The sequence below is a fragment of the Callospermophilus lateralis genome, chromosome 4, assembly GCF_048772815.1.
Source record: "Callospermophilus lateralis isolate mCalLat2 chromosome 4, mCalLat2.hap1, whole genome shotgun sequence".
Lineage (NCBI taxonomy): Eukaryota > Metazoa > Chordata > Mammalia > Rodentia > Sciuridae > Callospermophilus > Callospermophilus lateralis.
The window spans coordinates 163,923,099-163,941,218 of NC_135308.1; the positions used below are offsets into that span (position 1 = coordinate 163,923,099).

The 18,120-nt window shown below is 47.0% G+C and overlaps 1 protein-coding gene across 8 annotated transcripts in view; it reads left to right on the forward strand.

The window, feature by feature from the left end:
- The window catches only part of Ppara (peroxisome proliferator activated receptor alpha), a 60,771-nt gene that overhangs the window by 6,710 nt on the left and 35,941 nt on the right, over nt 1–18,120 (forward strand). For 2 of the 8 annotated variants that reach the window (XM_076855479.2, XM_076855482.2), the window contains exon 3: nt 17,734–18,020. The exons of the other annotated variants lie outside the window; for them this stretch is intronic. The gene's annotated coding sequence lies outside the window, so the exon portion shown is untranslated. The remainder of the gene's footprint in view (nt 1–17,733; nt 18,021–18,120) is intronic. 8 annotated transcript variants of the gene reach the window in all.

The following is an 18,120-nucleotide window of genomic DNA, read 5'->3' on the forward strand; positions in this document are numbered from 1 at the left end:
ACAGTGGAGTGCCCACTCAGGAGTCCAGGGGTGGAAGGTGGACCCATCATGGTGGTGGAGAAAGGGTAGGTAGGAAGCCCTGCTTGGAATGGCCAGGGAAGGATGTGAGTGGGGTCTGAGCTGGCGTGGGAACCCCAGGGGTCCCAGTTCCTGGCCAAGGGAATGGCAGCTGGAGTCAGGAGAAAGCTTTGCATGGACAGCTCTCCATCAAGAGTGGTGGCAGCTCTTCCAAAGTCCCTGGCTTTGAGTGTGGACAGAGTGAGGCCTGTTAGCGGAGGCCAACGTAAGAAGAGAGAAACAGTGCGCCTTTCTTCCTCTCGGGAGCTTCCCTGCTCTGTTCTCTGGGTGAATCCAACCAGGTTATCTTTTGGTGTCTGGGGCAGAAGTCTAAGTGAAGGTGAATATTTAACCACCCTCAAGGGCAGCTGATAATCTGAATAATAACAGAGGCACAGACTTTAGGGAACTAGGACTTCAGAAAAAGAATCCCGCCAGAGCTTCCCTGACTCCTAAGAAGAGCACGGAAGCTAGGGATGCGAGGTCACCCGCTGGGAACAGATGAGTTTAAATGTGGGCTTTCTTACCAGGAGAAGGCACTTTGTAAAAGGTATTTCAGAAAATCACCCCCATCATGTTGGGTTTGGTACCTACTCTACAAGAATGAAACCTCTGAAAGACGGGAGGGGAGTAAACACTCAGACCGCAGAGAAGGAGTCGAAAACACGAAGCTGCCGCCCTCTGTGTAACATGTCCACCCTCCAGTTACCCTGAGGGCCACCCCGTGTCCCACTGCCACCCGGAGGTGAGTTGCTGCGGGGCCAGGAAGCAGACGTGTACTTCCTGATTCTGCGCGTGTGCCTCCTCAGGAAGACAGGCCGGAGGGCATCCCCCGTCCTGCACACTGCTGTGTCCTTGCTGCCCCGGCCTGACTGCCCCTCTGCCTCCCACGAGACCCCTGCCCTTGGCTACTGCTCTGCTGGGCTCCAAGTCCATCACCCTCTGCCTTCAGGCGTGGCCTCCACCTTCCCCAGGACACTCCAACTCCTAGGTCTGTCTGAGCTGCCCTGACTCTGGTGTCCCTTCCCTGGCTCAGTAACTGGCCCCAGCTGGGCTGGAGTGGGGGCCTCCGGGGCAGCACAAGGGATAAGATCCGTGCCACCTTCGGGGCTCTCAGACTCAGGTAGCGTTCTCAGCTGGCCTGCGCTCGGTATCCTCGCCTCACATGGACTAGGTCCAGTGCCTTCCTGGGTCTTCCCACGCTACATCCAGGAATCCCGTGGGGCACGTGCCCTGTGGCCCTCTGCATCTGTCTGCTTTGACATTGGTGCCTTCGCTCCATGGCTGTTTGTGAAGCTTGCCCGTCATTTATTCCCAAGTTCATTCATTGCTTTGCGGGTGTTTTCTGGACGTCAGCAGTGCCAGCGCTGTCCTAGGTGCTGGGGGAGCAAGGGGCAGGGGCAGGAGCAGGCACGTCCCTGCTGGTCTAAAGCTCTGCAGGACACAGTGAGTGGAGCGGGGCTGCCGGGAGGGGCAGTGGGGAAGCGCATGACCTGCAGCATGTGAAGAGCTGGACCAAGGATCGCGTGAGTGGCCAGGGAGGCGCGCAGAATTTACAGGGATCCAGTGCAGCTCAGTACATGTTTGTCTTCAAAATTTGGAATTGCCTCTCACTAAAGGAATTAAGTTGAGGGAGAAGAAAGACGTAAAATTCTCCAAGAATCTTCAGAACCCATTTTAATTCTTCCGATTATGATCTTAAAGGCATTAAATGTCCCGGTTAAACCCCTCTTGACCCACATCAGTCAGCAGGATCTAATCTCTGGTGACCATTAACCCTCACATGACCCTGAGGGCCTGCATTCAGGAAACAACGTCACTTAGTCACAGCATCTGCCTCGCTGGGTCGCCCACAGGTCCAGCGTGAAAAGTCAGCAAGCCCATGTGGCCCTCGTGCTGTGTGTCTGCAGCTCCCAAGAGCCGAGGGCTGGCTTCCACCCGGTCGGGACAGGGGCGGGCTGCGGGCCTGGGCCTGGCACCCTTCAGTGTGAAAGGCGTGAATGAGGCGAGGACTCCCTGCCGAAGCCAGCAGGAATCCTGGCTTGGAGGCCTTCTCGTGCAGGCTGCCTCTCGATCTGCCTGCTAGGGTGGAGGAGACCCCGGGGCCACAAACCCTGTCACGTCAGGTGGGAGCAAGCTGGCCTCCTGATGTCCTGGACACACAGCCCGGCCACCTGCTCTGAGGTGTGTGGTGTGTGTGGGGCCTTTCATAGCAAGCTCTCACTTTGTATGAGACTCCCTGGAAGCCAGGCAGCAGAGGGAAGGCGTTTGGCATTGTTCTTGTATTTGATTTATTGAGATGCAATTTGCATACAGTCAAATCCTTCCTCTTTGTACACAATTTCATGAGGTTTGAAAAGCCCATCTGGCCCTGGCCCCATGCTGCCTGTTAGCCAAGGGTTGTGCTCAGCTTCTAGGGGCCAGCATGTTCCCCGGCTATGGCTCCCTCCTCGGTCAGTCAGTGCCCTGCCTTCCTTGGCCCTACCTCCCTTTGCCTGGTCACTCCCGCCACCCCTTCTGCCAGCAAAGGTTGTCAGCTGCTAAGAGCTCAGGGGAGTCTACTGGGCCCACCCCAAGAATCTAGACTAGTGTCCCCTCTCAGGGCTGCCTGTGTCAGCCTCCCAGGCTCCATACACAGTGCCACAAAGCAGACAGGTGCACTCACGCTGCCTCCGGAAGGTTCTTACAGAAAAGTAGGCATCGTAGTTCTCACTGTGGTTTCTTACCTGTTACATCACAGTGCTAAACAAACCCTAGTTTCACTGTCTTTAGAAAAGTTTCCCTGTGTGTTCACAACTCATAGCCAGAGATGGTTTTCATATGCTGACAAAAAATTCAAGTCATAGGACAAGTGTGATTGTTCTCGTGGGTTATTAAAATTGTTTTGCACCATTTCAGCTTGCATGACCCTTCTGTGGTCTTACACTACCACGTGTGTCGAGGTCTTTCTAGTAACGACAACAGCACAAAACTGACCAAGCAGGTGAGGGAAGCCTCATGAATCAGTAGAAACAACAAGTGATAGAAACAGACTCCCGTGACTCTCAGCATTAGACTTACAAGACATAAACTTTGACCTTCTTCCTGTGTTCAAGAAGGTGGAAGACAAAATTGATCATTTTGATAGTGCGTTAGAAATTACATTCCCCAAAAGGACATTGATTTGAAAGTAACCATTTTTAGTTGCAAACCTAAAAGATACACAAAGTGAAAGTACATACTCTATAGATAGCTATAACAGCAGAATAGACACCACCGAAGAAAGAATTGGTGAATGATAAGATAGATCAGAAAAAAGTAGCCAAAGTGAAACACGAAGAGATGAAGGACTGGAAACACAAAGGATGTAGTGAGTGTAACTGAGCCTGGTGGGCGGGTGAATGGTGGCTGAAGTTCACCTAGTGATGAGGAAAGACACGTCACAAGTCCAAAAAGCCTAAAGAACCCCAAGCAGGATTTACATATATATGTTTACACTACAGTAGAACTCCTGAAGAAATAAAGACAAAACGTTATCTTAAAAGAAGCTGAGAGGAAGAAAGCAAAGGCATTACCTTCAAAGAAGGAGCATCGGAGCTAACCCCTGAGCCAGACAGTGAAGGCTCCAGCACAGCTCTGATGGTTGGATCTGGACTGTCCCCCAAAGGCTCATGTGTTGAAGGACGGGTGTCCCCCTGCTGCAGTATCAGAAGGTGGTGGAAGCTCTAGGACTGGGCCTCGTTGGAAGGGGTGAGTCATGGGCTGTGCCTCTGAAGGGCGCCTTGTCCCCTAGCCCCCTTGTCCTTTTGCTTCCTGGCCACCATGAGGGAGAGCTCTGTTCTACCAACCACTTCCCTCCATGGCTCTGCCTCGTTTCCAACGCAGAGCACTGCGGCCAAACACGTACTGAAACCTCTGAAACCACGAGCCAAAATAAGTTGATTTCTCAGATATTTTCATCACAGTGAGAGCTGACTAACAAGACCATGAAAATAATTTTCTGTGTGCTGCAAGTTGGGTTTACTCCAGGAATAGGTTAGTGTAATCCAGCATTGAAATTACAAAATGCTTCAGGATAAAATGTGTGAATCATATTCACTGAAATCTACAAAATGCTGTTGAGAGAAATTTTAAAAGACCTTAATAAAGAGTGAGTTATAACAATCCTCTTAAATCAGAAGACTCGGAAGTCCTTCCCAGGATGCCCTACAGACTCAGTACAGTCAAAAGGAGATCGCAAAATGCCCAATTGTGGAATTTGACAAGCTAGTTCTGAACTCTACAGAAGTTCAAAGGGCCTGTGGTGACTAAGACAACTTTGAAAAGGAACAACATACCTGGACATGTAGACCACCTGATTTCAAGAATTATTATAGAGCCACAGGAATCAAGACAGTATGGCACCATTGATAAGAAAAAAGTCAGATGAATGGAACAGAATAAGAAGTCCAGAAATGGACCCATGCATATGTGGACAAACGATGTCAGGTCAGGTGCCAAGTCTTTTCTGTGGGGAAAAGGCCATCTTTCTGCAAACAGCGCTGCAACAATTAGATGACCATATGCAAAAGAAGGAACCTCAACCCTCACCTCATACCACAGGCCAAATAGTATTTATTGTTAGTATAACATAATATTATCATATATTATTGTGTTATTGAAATGGGTCATAGACGTAATTTTAAGATTTAAAACCATAGAAATTCCAGAAGAAAGCATAGGGAAGAGTCATAGAGATTTGGGGTTTGCCAAAGATTTTTTAAAATATGATTCAAAAAGCATGAACCATAAAAGAAAAAATTATTATTATAAAATTATAAACTTTTTCTTATCAAAATATATGTAAGGAAATGAAGAGTCAAGCCACAGGCTCAAAGAAAATATTTACAAAATGTATATCTAAAGAAAGATGGACCTGGAATATACAGATAGCTCTTACAATTCAGTAAGAAGACAACAAACAGCCCAATTAAAATTGGAGAAAATCTTTGAAGTAGCTCATCGATAAAGGGCACATTTAAATGGATAGCAAGTAAGCAGATAAAAAAAGGACATTAGTGAAATGTAAATTAATAGTAGTAGGTATCACTGTTAATAAAGATATCACTATATGCTCCCTGCAGCAGCTGAAACTCAGCATACTGACCACATGTGTGTGAGGACATGGAACAGGACTCGCATATGCTGCTAATGGGAATGCAGCAGCCACTTTGGAAAACATGTTGGCAAACAATACCAGTTATGTTATCATCAAGCATGTTGTATACCTGAAAAACTCCATCCTGTATGATCTCACAACTGTATGACGTTATAGAAAAGGCAAAATTACGGAGCCTGTAAAAAGATCAGTAGTTGCCAGGGGCTCAGGGTTAGGGAGGGAAAATTGAGTAGGTAGAGCGCAGGGCATTTTTAGGGCAGTGGGACGACTCTGTAGTATATTATAATGTTGATAATTGCTGTTCTATACATTTGCCAAAACCTGTGGAATGTACACCCACAAAAATGAACAGTAATGAGAATTATGGACTTTAGCTAATAATATATCAGCATTGGCTCACCAGTGGTAACAAATGTACCTCACCCATGCAAGATGTTGACAATAGGGAAACTATGGAGGGGGTGAAACTCTCTGCACTTGCTTCTTAATTTCTCTCTAAAGCTTAAACTACTATATAATAACAGTCTACTAATTAAAACTAAATTAAATATGTATATCAGATACCTAGAAATAAATTTTAAAATAGATGCAAGACTTCTACTCAGAATTCTGATTATATTATTGGGAGAAGTTAAATATAGCTCCAGTAAACGGATGTACCATGTTCATGGAAGGGACACTCAGTATTGGAAAGGAGTCAGTTAACTCTTAAGAAGAGCCTTGTTTGCTATGTAAGGATACTGACATCCGACACCAAGCCTGCAAACGTGTCCTGACTGTGTTTAATGGGACAATGTAGACTCTACAGAGCTTGTTACAGACATTTTCAGTGACTAGGAGCCCCCATGTGCTCTCCTTTTAGTTGGTTTCAGAATGCACTTTAGGAACTTCATAGCAGAGAATCCCACATGGTTTGTAAATAGCTGGCTTCTGTTGGCTTTTTAACACTTTTAAGTTGTACTTATCCTTATTTCTTTAGAAAAGAGTTTGTCCTATGATCAACTCTGTTCCCCAAACACTGGCTGTACCCCCTGGGTAAGCTCCCTGCCTGTAGGGGAGGAGGGGACAGAAGAGAGCTCTGCTCAAGGTACAGCTCAGTGCCTCCGACCTGAGTTGTGGCGATGGAGAGGTGGATGTGGTCCTTCTCCCCAGGGGTCCAGGAGGCTCTCAAAGAAGAGATACTTGAGCTCTGCTCAAATGTGTGAGTGTGGGGTCGGGTATTTCAGGCGGAAAGAGCAGGACGGAGGATGGAGCCTGGGGAACGTGAGGTGGGTCTGGAAAATGCTGAGTAGTTTATTTTGGTCAGAGTACAGGGTTTGCAGAGGGAAATAAAGAGAAGATGCGCTCACTTGGGATCAAATGTCATCAAATGTTTGGAGAGCTCCTTCCCTGTGCCAGGCTCCACTCTTAAGCACTAGGGATACATCAGTGAGCCCCATGCGCAGAATCTCTGTCCTCAGAGAGGAAGCCAGATCGTCTGCATGGTGGCTGAGTTTGTGACTTGGTGTGCTAGAAGCTGCCAGGTGCAGTGGGAAGGGCAAGCACAGAGCAGATATGGGTGGGGTGAGGACCCTGGGGCTGGGCAGGTGGACCTCAGGGAGGAGGACGGACTCGGGAGCAGGTGCTGCTGGGCAGAGTGAGACCCGGGTGTCCTGGCAGACAGCAGCTGGCTGGGCCAGTGAGGAGCAGCAAGGAAGTGTGACTGGAGGAATGTCTGGAGTGGGAGGACATGAGGTCCCAAGAGAAGGTGGCATCAGGTCCCTGGAAGCCTGCTTTGCGCTCTGTGTATGAGCAGACCAGGGCCTCTGAGTGGGGCTGGGACAGCTCCAATTTAGCTGGTAAGAGGCTCTCTCTGGCAGGTCAGGGCCAAGGGCAGAGCTGTAGGTCACTTATAAGGCTAAAGGAGCTGACAAAGCCTGGAGAGTCAGCCCAGCAGCAAGGGGCTTGTGTATGAGAAGGTGCTCCACCATGGGGGCAGGGAGAACTTGACCTTAGACCTGAGTTACTGCCAGTACCATTAAAGCAGTTTCTACATTCTATTTTGAAAAGGGAGTGTGGCCCCTTTAAAAAATGTGACGATGTGGCCTTGAGTGGTACCTGCCCTGGTCTCTTTCCTGCAAACCCAGTACTTGGGAGGAGGCTGCTCAGTGAGTCCCTCAGCAGGAGTGGGGACAAGTCAGGGCTCTCCCTCAGGACCATGAACCCAGCAGGAACGGGGCCCTGCACCCTGAGGGAGGTAGAGAGTGGGGAGAGGCTGTGGCGGGAGCTGGGTGGGAGCAGGTGACCCCTGAGCCAAGGTGCCCCTGAGGGACAGATGCTGGTCATTGAAAAGGGAAATAATCACTCAGAACAAATAGCAAACAAGAAAACCCGATTGCAAGTGACCGTAAACAGCAGCTCTGTGAAGACATAAAAGACCAAGCTTGCATCAGGGCGTGTCGGGCCCAGGCTGCGGGCAGCTGTGCGGTCTGGACATTCCCGCCTGCCGCAGGGCAGGGGCGCAGGGTGGCTGGAGGAAGCCCTCACTTCCATAGTTTCCCAGCAAGCTCTGGTATTTGGCTCGGGCAGTCCCATAATCAGTGACCCCAGAAAGATACCTGCCTGGAGAATAGACCCTTAGCAGGTTCCCTGTTTCTCTTATTTTTATGCACAACTTTGATTAATAGCAGAAAGTTCCATTTTTAAGAGCGGCTTGCTTCTGTCCCCTTGGTGTTCCCTGAATTGAATTGTCCCAGTTTCCTTAGGAAAGGGCTGGTCCTGCACTCAGCTGTGGAAGGAGGCCCCAGTGACTGGCATTTGCTAAATGTTCAGGTGACATCAAACAGCTTCCAGCGATGTCATCAGGGGGACGCCACCTTCTTTCTGCCCTCTCAGTTGGAGATGGCCAGAACAATCACACTGTGGGTTTCTTGTATTTGCCACATGGGACACAAGGTGCCTCCGGCAACAGGTTCCCCGATGTGGATTCTCATACCCACCTGCCACAGTGAGGTGCTCCTACTGGTCGGCATTAAAGCAGCTTCTGCCTCCTCCATTAAACAGGCAGAGAGCTGGAGACGGCGCTCCTAAAAATGCCATCATCCCAGAAGATAAAGAGAAGCCGTGGGAATGGGCCGGAGGGAGCGGGAGATGGCAGCAAATGCACCCAGCCCCCAGCTGGACCCCAAACCAGAGGGAAAACACCCTTGGGGATGCTGTTGGGTTCACTTGCCAGACGTGAATTTGAATCCTAGATTTGAGGTCCGGAGTCTCCCTGAGGGGACTGAAATCTGCGCGTGCTCTGGTGTGTAAGCTGGTGTTGGCAACCCACAGTTCCTGTGCAGGGTGGGACCTCCGCTCACCCTCAGACCCCATGTTCTCACGTCCACTGTCCACTGTGGTGAGGTCAGGGCCCAGGCGGGGTCTGCAGTGTCCTGCACTGTGGCTGGGACCCTGGGGTTGGGCGGCCACACTGTTGGGAGTGTCCACAGCTCCTTCCCTTTACTATGAAGTCGCTGGCCAGGGCGGCACACCTAGGTGGCTTCTGCTTTGGGGCTGTAATGATCAACTCGTGCCCCAGTGTTCTGTTTCAGTGGCTCTGTTGAAATGTACCCTACATGACTACACAGCACAGATTTAAAACGTGCTATTCCGTGTGTCTCAGGGGACTCGCCGTGCTGTGTTGATGTCACACAATCTAGTTTCAGAAGATTTTTGTCTGCCCTGAAGGAAACCCAGAGCCATTTGTAATCCTGTCCAGTGTCTCCAGCGCCCCCTGCTGCCAGCCCCAGGCAAGCTCAGATCCGCTTCCCATGTCCTCTGCCTCCTGAGGACACTTGGTGTAAATGCAGTCAGACAGGAGGTCGGTGAGGGCCTTCCTCCACCTAGAGCCGAGTCTTTGAGGATCGCGGAGCTGGGCATGGCCTCCGTGGTTCATTGTTTATTGAAGAGATAGTCCAGTCTTTCAACCATTTGTCAGCTGGTGGACGTTTGGCTCTGACTTTTGGCCTGTCATGAATACCATTGTGTGGCACAGGCCCACGGGTCTGTGTGGATGTATGTTTACATTTCTCCTGGAACGGAACTGCTGGGTCACCGGATAACTGTGTTTAATTGTTTGATAACCTCCAAATCGTTTTCCAAGAGGCTGCCCGTTTCACTCACATGGGCAGCGTGAGGGGCCTGACCCGCACCCCTTCACCGACCCTTGTTTTATTTGTTCTTGTTGTTGGTACCAGGGATTGAGCCCATTGGTGCCTTACCATTGAGCCACATCCCCAGCTCTTTTTAAAATATCTATCTATCTATCTTTTTTAGAGACAGGGTCTTGTTGAGTTGCTGATGTCCGAGCTGTTTTCCTCTCTCGTCCATGCTCTTGGCTTGCATGCAGGTTTCATGGAATGTGAGTTTTTGTTTCACTGGGGTGACTGCCTGGGAGTGCAGTAGCCAGCCGACTGCCCGGTCCGTTTTCTGAGAGGCTGCCTCCCTGGCGTCCGGAGGGCCCGTCCTGTTCCACGTTCCTCCCTGCCAACACTCAGATGAGAGCAGGTGGAAGGTTCTGGCGTCACTTAGCCCTGCGCTGTACTGGTCTCTTAGACCTTCTGGAGGCTTGCTGACTTACTGTCCGGTGACTGTTGGATGTCGGAGGGAACGGTCAGGGGCCAGTTAGGGTCATCAGGTTCGCCTGCTGTACGGTCCACTTCTATTGGCTAGTCCCTTGAGTTCTGTACTTTAGAGAATAGTCTCTTCAATAGCCTACTGGTGTTCTTCCTTCCTATTTTGTTGGTCTTCAGTAATTCTAACATTAATGTCAGAACTATAAAAACTATTTTACGTGAAGACTTGATAGTATGAGATCCTCCAAGATTCAAAATGAATAGGTTTGGGGATGAATCCCAAGGCTGAGTTAAAAGAGGGATTTGAGTATTTGTGAGGAGAACAGGGTCCATTACACCCTTGGGTCTATATACGAGGACCTGTGTCAGGCTCTCAGGTACATGCCCAAAGAGCTGTATGAGAATCTCAAGCCAGGTGTGTTGGCACATGCCTATAATCCCAGCACTTGGGGAGGTTGAGGCAAGAGGATGGCAAGGTGGAGGCCAGCCTCAGTGATTTAGTATGACCCTGTCTCAAAAGAAATCTAAAGGGCTAGAGGTGTAGTTCAGTGGCCAGTGACCCTCGGTTCAATACCCAGAACCCCCCAAACTCAGGTGTATGCCCAAGAAGGTTTATTAGGATCTTTAAGGAGTGAATAAATTGTTAAAATATAAATTAATAGCTAATTTGCCTTGCAAATCTGAACAGTATTAAAGGAGAATATAAGATACTCCTGTTTAACACAAGGGAACATGGATGTTTAGAGATTGAGAGATCCTGGTTGTGACCTGGTAAGCTGCCTCTCCTCTATGTGTGAGGATGTTGGGTTCTGCCAGACGTGGTGGTGCACACCTCAACCCCAGCTCCTCGGGAGGCTGAGGCAGGAGGATCACAAAGCTCAAGACCAGCCTGGGCAGCTGAGTAACTCTGTCTCAGGATACAATGGGCTGGGGATGTGCTGGAGCACTTGGCTGGCGCGTGTGGCGCCTCCATTCAATCCCTGGCACTGAGGGCAGGGGAGACTGGCTCCTTCATTCAAGGTGGAAGAAACCAAGAATCAAGACTCCAGACAGTCAGGGAGCAGTCCCTTCCAGGATGCTGGGCACCAGCAGTGAGGGCACCGACAGCTGGGGGAGAGTAGAGGGTCCTGGCTGCAGCGCAGGGAGGAGCCACCCAGGCAAAGCTTGGCAGAGTCCCTTTTGAGGAGATAAAGCTGGGAGCCAGAGGGACCAACTTGTCTAGAGTGTCCCTGTCAAAGTGCAGGGGAGAAAGCTGTGCAGCGAGGGAACCAGAGAGCTGCCAGGGGACTTTTGGATGCATGTGAACAGAAGTGCTTGAGGCCAGGAAAAGAACTGTCTGAGAGGGTCAGAGGGAACGGTGCCCAACCCTCGCTCTGGGCCAGGAACAGTGCCTGGTGCTCACACAGGACTGGGAGCAATGCCTGTTCCACCCACCAGCCCCGAAGCCCTCGCACTTCAGCGGGAATCAGAGCCCTGAGAAGATCCTCCGCTGGCAGGGGGATGATCACACTGGACCACACAACCATGGTCCTGCCTGATGCATCTCAAAAGTAAGGCACAAGAGGGTCAGAAGTTTTCCAAGAAATTTCACTGCATCTCTTAACCAAGCTCAAGAATATTTATAGGAATACAAAGCTATCCAGCACTGAACAAGGTAAAATGAAAATATCTGGTGTCAATCAAAGATCGCTAGACATATAAAGGAGCAGGAACAGAGGATCCATCATGAGAAAGAAAATCCATGAATTGAAACTGACCCAGAATGAAGTACTAGGTTTAGCAGACAAGTACATTACAGTAGCTATGATTGCATCTCACAGGCTCCCAAGGCTAAGTGGAGACATGGAAGATATAACAGAAGATGCAAATCAGAATCCACAATGAAAACTGCAGTGTCCAAGATTAAAATACACTGGAGAGGACTAATGGCAGATTAGGCATTGCAGAAGAAAAACAGTGAACTTGAGGCATAGGAATAAGAACTATTTAAAATGAAGCACAGAGAGAAAAAATAATTTTTAAAAAAGAAAACATTATCAGTTAACTGTGGAATAGCTTTAAGCAACTTAATGTATGTATAATTGAAGACCCTGGAGGAAAAAAGAGGAGTGATACAAAAAAACTTGGAAGAAATAGTGGGGTCAACTCATTAGAAAGATTTAACGGTCATCAGAGTCTATGCATCTAATAGCAGAGCTTTAACTAGCAGAGCTAGAACTGCAAGGAGAACTGGGCCAACACACAAGTATACTCAGATTCATAGAACAAACACAGATCAGCCTATAAAATAACATTATCAACCAACTTTATCTCATTGACAACAATAGCAGGATATACATTATTTTTTCATTGCATACAGAAAATTTATCAATATAGACCATAATCTGAGTTGTAAAATAGGACTCAATAAATTTAGAAAATGATGTGTTACCTATATGCCCAAAATGAACTCAATCCCTACCTCACACCAGATAACAAATATTAACTACAAATAGATCATAGATCTAAATGTAAAATCTAAAACTATAGAACTTCTAGAAGAAAATAGGAGAAAATCTTTGTGACCCGGGGTTAGCAAAGACATCACAGATATGGCACCAATAACTCCATTCATAAAAGACAAAAATAGTAAGTTGGACTTTATCAAAAGGGAAACTTGCTCTTCAAAAGATAATTTTAGGAAAATAAAAAGTAACAGATTGGGACTAAGTCCGTGGAAAACATATACTCGATAAAGGAATTATAACCAGAATATGTAAAGAACTGTCAAACTCACCTGAAAGAAAATAAATGACCCGGCTTTAAAAACTGGCAAAAGATTTGAACAGACCTGTCACCAGAGGAGACAGGCAGACAGCAAGGAAGCACGAGAAGAATTCCCAGCCTGACTCATCAGAGCAATGCAATTTTAAAAGCTTGCTTATACTGATAAAAGTAGATATTATTATGTTAATGAAAGCTTGCTTATGTAAATGGAAAGAGTTTAAAGCTGGCTTATCCAAAAGGCAAACTGATCTGTAGTGACAGCAGACCAGAGGGGTGGACATGGAGGGACAAGAGGGGACCGTTCTTGATTGTGATGGTGGTTTCCTGGATGTAAACTTATGTCAAAACTTACCCAATTTGTACTCTTTAAATATGCACAAATTTTTGTATGCCAGTTATATGCCAGTTAATGAGGGAGTGGCAGGAACTGGGGGTTGAATCTAGGGTCGCACACATGCTAGGCAAGCTGTCTACCACTGTGCTACATGTTTAGCCCTTTTAAGTTTTTTAAATCTTACTTTGAGGCAGGACTTAGTTAAGTTGATGACATTGGCCTTGAACTTGTGATCCTCCTGCCTCGGCCTCCTGAGTAGCTGGGATTACAGGCATCCAACACTGCACCTGACTGAATCATTTCTTAAATCAATCAAAAATTAATTAAAATTGATCGATTTTTTTAATTAAAAAATGATTGACTCCTGGCAGACACCGGAACTCTGGCCTTGGCCCTGAGGGCCTCATCTGAGGACCCAGACTCCAGTGGCCCTGTGTGAGGACACAGTCAGCTGAGTGAGTCAGCAGATCTCCACTACCAAGAAAGAGCTCGGGGGTCTTCACCTTCATTTCCTCCTTAGCTCAAGCTTCCAGCCTTTTTACAGCAAATTAGAATGATACTGTGGGGTTTTCTCATCCCTAAATTTTACAGTAGGCTCTAAACAACAGTCATGGACACAGTGAAGCATCTGCTCTGAGTGCAGATCGGGGGAAGGAAGAGCATCCATCCTCTGGATGGAGAAGCTGGCCCATCAGGTCTGGACCGCCCAGACATGGGGTGTGCAAGCTAAGAGGCCATCAGCAGGAAATCATCCCAAGGCCCAGAGTGCTGAGAGCCACAGTCGGAATGCATGGCATTTTTGCCAGAAGAGAGTGGTTGAGAGGTAACCAGCCATCGAGCCATTGAGATGATGATGGTTATGTTAAGCTGTGTATTCAATTGTATATTAGACCCCTGATGTCCACCTGGGGCTCCCACTACTTGGGAGTTCTCCCGGGGATTCCTGGAGAGTTCTCGTTGGTTGGGGAAGTTCCAGAGGAGGGATTTTCCGGTTGGTGTATGGTATTCCTGGAAGAGCCGCATGGGTGGCATTAACGGGAGTTTGGAAATAAAGTTTGCTCCTGCTTGAGTGGCTCATGATTTGTGCCCAGCCAGACTGCGGCATTTGGTGGCCCGCATGGGGAACGCCTGAGGGTAAGTGATGAGGTAAACTGCTCGCCCCTGAGGGCAGTGCGAGAGGATGGGGAGCCATTTTAAGATTCTTCTTTTGTTTTGTTTTGTTTTGTTTTAAGTTGCCTGTCCCTGGAGATGGGTGGGAGGGAAGAAAAACTGCTCACATCTGAGGAAAAACTATTTGCGTCTGAGGAACAGATAGGGAGCAAGGACGGATGGACATTTCAGGAGGATAGAAAGGCTGATATAATGAATTTTTGTTTCATTTTGTCTCAGTTTTGTTTTGCATTATCTTAGTGAGGGGTATCTTTGTCACGGAAATATGGAATTAAAAATTAATAAGAAACAAACTGAAAGGGCGTTAAGTAAAGTGCTTGAGGAAGGAGGCATCTCAGTAAAATCAAGAGCAGTTAGGGCATACATTAAGACGATACAAAGGTGTAGCCCATGGTTCATTAAAGAGGGGTTGTTAAATATATCACAATGGAACCATCATGGTGAAGATTTAAAAAAGATACAAAAGGAAAGCCCAGGAACTCTGCCAGTTGGCACATTACCATTATGGACGTTGGTACAATCTTTTTGCTTAGTCTAGGAGAAGACATTTTAAATCAAGTAAAAGAGGAAGTCTCTCAAGTTAATCAGACAGGGGAAAAAAGTTTAGAGAAGGAGGGGCTATCTGGAGAGAAGTTACAACAGGAGACTGCTACTAACACCTTTCTATCACCAGAGGGCGGAAGTGTCCAACCAACAGCTCCATCTATGGAGACAACATATGCTGAGTGGCCCTCAACCCCCGTAGTTGATAGATGGGATCCTGAGACAGGACCTCAAAGATTAGCATGCCCTGTATTTGAGGCGGCAGGAGGGCAGCGAAATCACCATGTTTTAGATTTCAAAACAGTGAAGCAGCTAAGAGAGGCTGTAACAACCTATGGTCCTCAAGCACCCTTCACTGTAAGCTTGGTCGAATCCATTACCAACTTGGACATGACGCCAGCAGATTGGGCTAGTATGTGTAAAGCTGTGCTAAATGGAGGACAATACCTGTTATGGAAGGTTGCCAATGAGGAATTTTGCACGGAGACGCCTAGGCGAAATGCAGCAGCCAGTTATCCTCAGAGAAATCCAGATATGTTGTTAGGAAAAGGACCTTATGAGGGTCAGCTACAACAAATTGAATATGATCCTGCCATATACTCACAGATTGCTGCAGATGCAGTTAGGGCATGGAAGACTTTACAAGGACATGGAGATTTACAAAGGTCAATTATCTAAGGTAATACAAGGAGCTAATAAACCTTACACTGAATTTGTAGATAGACTTATTCAAACAGCTACCAGAGTTTTTGGGGATACAGAGCAAGCAATGCCATTAATTAAACAGCTAACCTTTGAACAAGCAAATCATTGGTGCAAGGAGGGCATTAGACCATGGAAACATGAAGATTTAAACACATATATTATTAAATTATGTAGAGACATTAATGAACAAGGGCAAGTCTTGGCAGCTGCAGTACAACAAGCTTTAGACGCCAGGCCAAAAACATGCTACAATTGTGAACAAACAGGACATTTTAAAAGGAGTTGCCCCATAGGAGGAGGGTTTAACAAAGCTAGGTATCAAAGCGGTAGAATACCAGGTATTTGCCCATGATGTCGTAGAGGGAGACATTGGGCTAATGAATGCCGTTCTCAAACCACCATATAGGGTACTCCATTATCAAAAAACTAACAAGGACCAGGTATTTACCCACAATATCGTGGAGAAAAGCATCGGGCTCCATTGCCAAAAAACGGACAGGGGGGCCCAATGCTCCGGGGCCCACAACCACAAATATACGGGGCAATGGAGGAACCCAGCAACCCCATCAGGATAGTGTCCAGGATACATTGTCCATTAAATCCCTCATCAGACAAACCAGAGGGAGCGCAGGGTTGGACATCTGCGCCTCCGCCAGATCAGTACTAACTCCAGAGATGGGAGTTCAAATCATTCCCACAGGGGTAAAAGAACCTCTTCCCCAAGGAACAGTAGGCTTATTATTGGGACGCAGCTCTTCTACTCTAAAAGGACTTATGATAAGTCCTGGGGTAATTGATCCCGATTATGAAGGTGAAATAAAAATTATAGCCAGTTCTCCAAGGGGTATATCAGTAATTTCACCAGGAGATAGAATAGCACAGTTATTAATAATACCCAGCCTGCATGATAAATTTTCCAGCCGTAGTGTAGAAAGAGGTTCCAGGGGATTAGGCTCCACAGGTGTAGATTGGGCTACGCTTTCTTTAAATTTAGACTCTCGTCCAATGCTAAAACTAAATATTCAAGGACATGAATTCAATGGGCTACTGGATACAGGTGCAGATCTTAGCATCATCTCTCGTCAAGAATGGCCAAAACATTGGCCATTACAACAAGCCACTCAAATGCTTCAAGGCCTAGGAGTGGCGACTAATCCCCATAGAAGTGCAATGGTATTAGATTGGAAGGATCCTGAAGGATGTGAAGGAACTATACAGCCATATGTATTGGATCGTCTTCCTGTAAATTTATTGGGACGAGATGTCCTAGATCAATTAGGTTTGACATTAACAAATAACATCAATTCAAATGTGCCCACTATTATGGCTAGACAAGGTTTTAGGAAAGAAAAAAGATTAGGAGAACAAGAACAAGGTATAGCAGCGCCATTACAAATAGATCAAGGAACAGACATGGATTGGGTTTTCAGGAGGGGTCACTGAGACAATAAAAATTACTTGGAAATCAGAAAGACCAGTATGGGTTCTTAATGGCCCCTGACTAAAGAAAAGATACAAGCAGCCCATGACCTGGTCAAACAACAATTAGCGGAGGGACATATACAACCTTCCATATCTCCCCATAATACTCCCATTTTTGTCATCAAAAAGGAATCTGGTAAATGGAGATTATTGCAAGATTTAAGAGCCATTAATAATGAGATGGTTATTATGGGACCTGCCCAATCGGGGATTCCCCAATTGTCAGCTTTGCCAAAAACCTGGTATGTTTTAGCTATAGATATTAAAGATTGTTTTTTTTTTTTCAATTCCAATTCATCCTGAGGATAGTTCATGTTTTGCATTTACTATCCCTGCACTGAATCATGAAGGTCCCGATCAGAGATATGAATGGAAAGTACTCCCTCAAGGGATGGCTAATAGCCCAACTATGTGTCAAATTTATGTTAACAAAGCAATCCAGCCACTTAGAAATCAAAATCCTGAACTACAAATATTTCACTATATGGATGATGTATTATTAGCACACAAAGATAAAAACACATTGCTAGAATGTTATGCCACACTTACAAACTTATTAAAAAATTATAATCTAGAGATAGCAATAAAGTACAATTTAATTTTCCAATTAATTATTTAGGAGTTCTATTATCCTCAACCTTGGTCCATCCACCAAAAATTCAAATACAAGTAGATCAACTCAAATCACTTAACGACTTTCAAAAGTTATTAGGAGACATAAATTGGATAAGGCCTTATCTAGGCATACCAACAGGAGAGTTGGGACCTTTATTTGATATCCTAAAAGGTCCATCAGATCCAAATTCACCCCGCATGTTAACGCCTGAAGCAAGAAAGACATTAAAAATCAGAGGTGGAGGCCCGGGTTCACCATGCCCTGCAGTTCGGAGCCCCTGGGCATGTTATTGTGACCTCTCTGTACTTTGGTTCCCTTATCTGTAAAGTAAACAGGGAAACTGTGCCTCCCGTGTGGCCGTGCGGAGATGAGTTAGTGGACATTGGTGCTTGCCATCGTGGACAGCAGGTGTCGGCCACCACCACCACCATCATCAGTGTGTGTCTTCAGCATGTGTATGGCATGGTGTCTGAAAGGTGGCTGGAGTTGGGCTGCAGCACCTGGAACACTGTAAAGACGCAGGCAGCTTTGAACCCCACTCAATACAGTGTCCAGAAGAGGCACCGTGAGTCACCTGGCCCTGTAAACCACTTCACCAGCGTTCCCCCAAGGGAGGTAAGTGCCAGGCATCCCAGGAGGGTCCCAGAGCTGGGAGAAAAGCAGCTACAGCGCTGCGCACAGGGCCTCAGGCTACCCGGTGAGGAGCAGTCTCTGT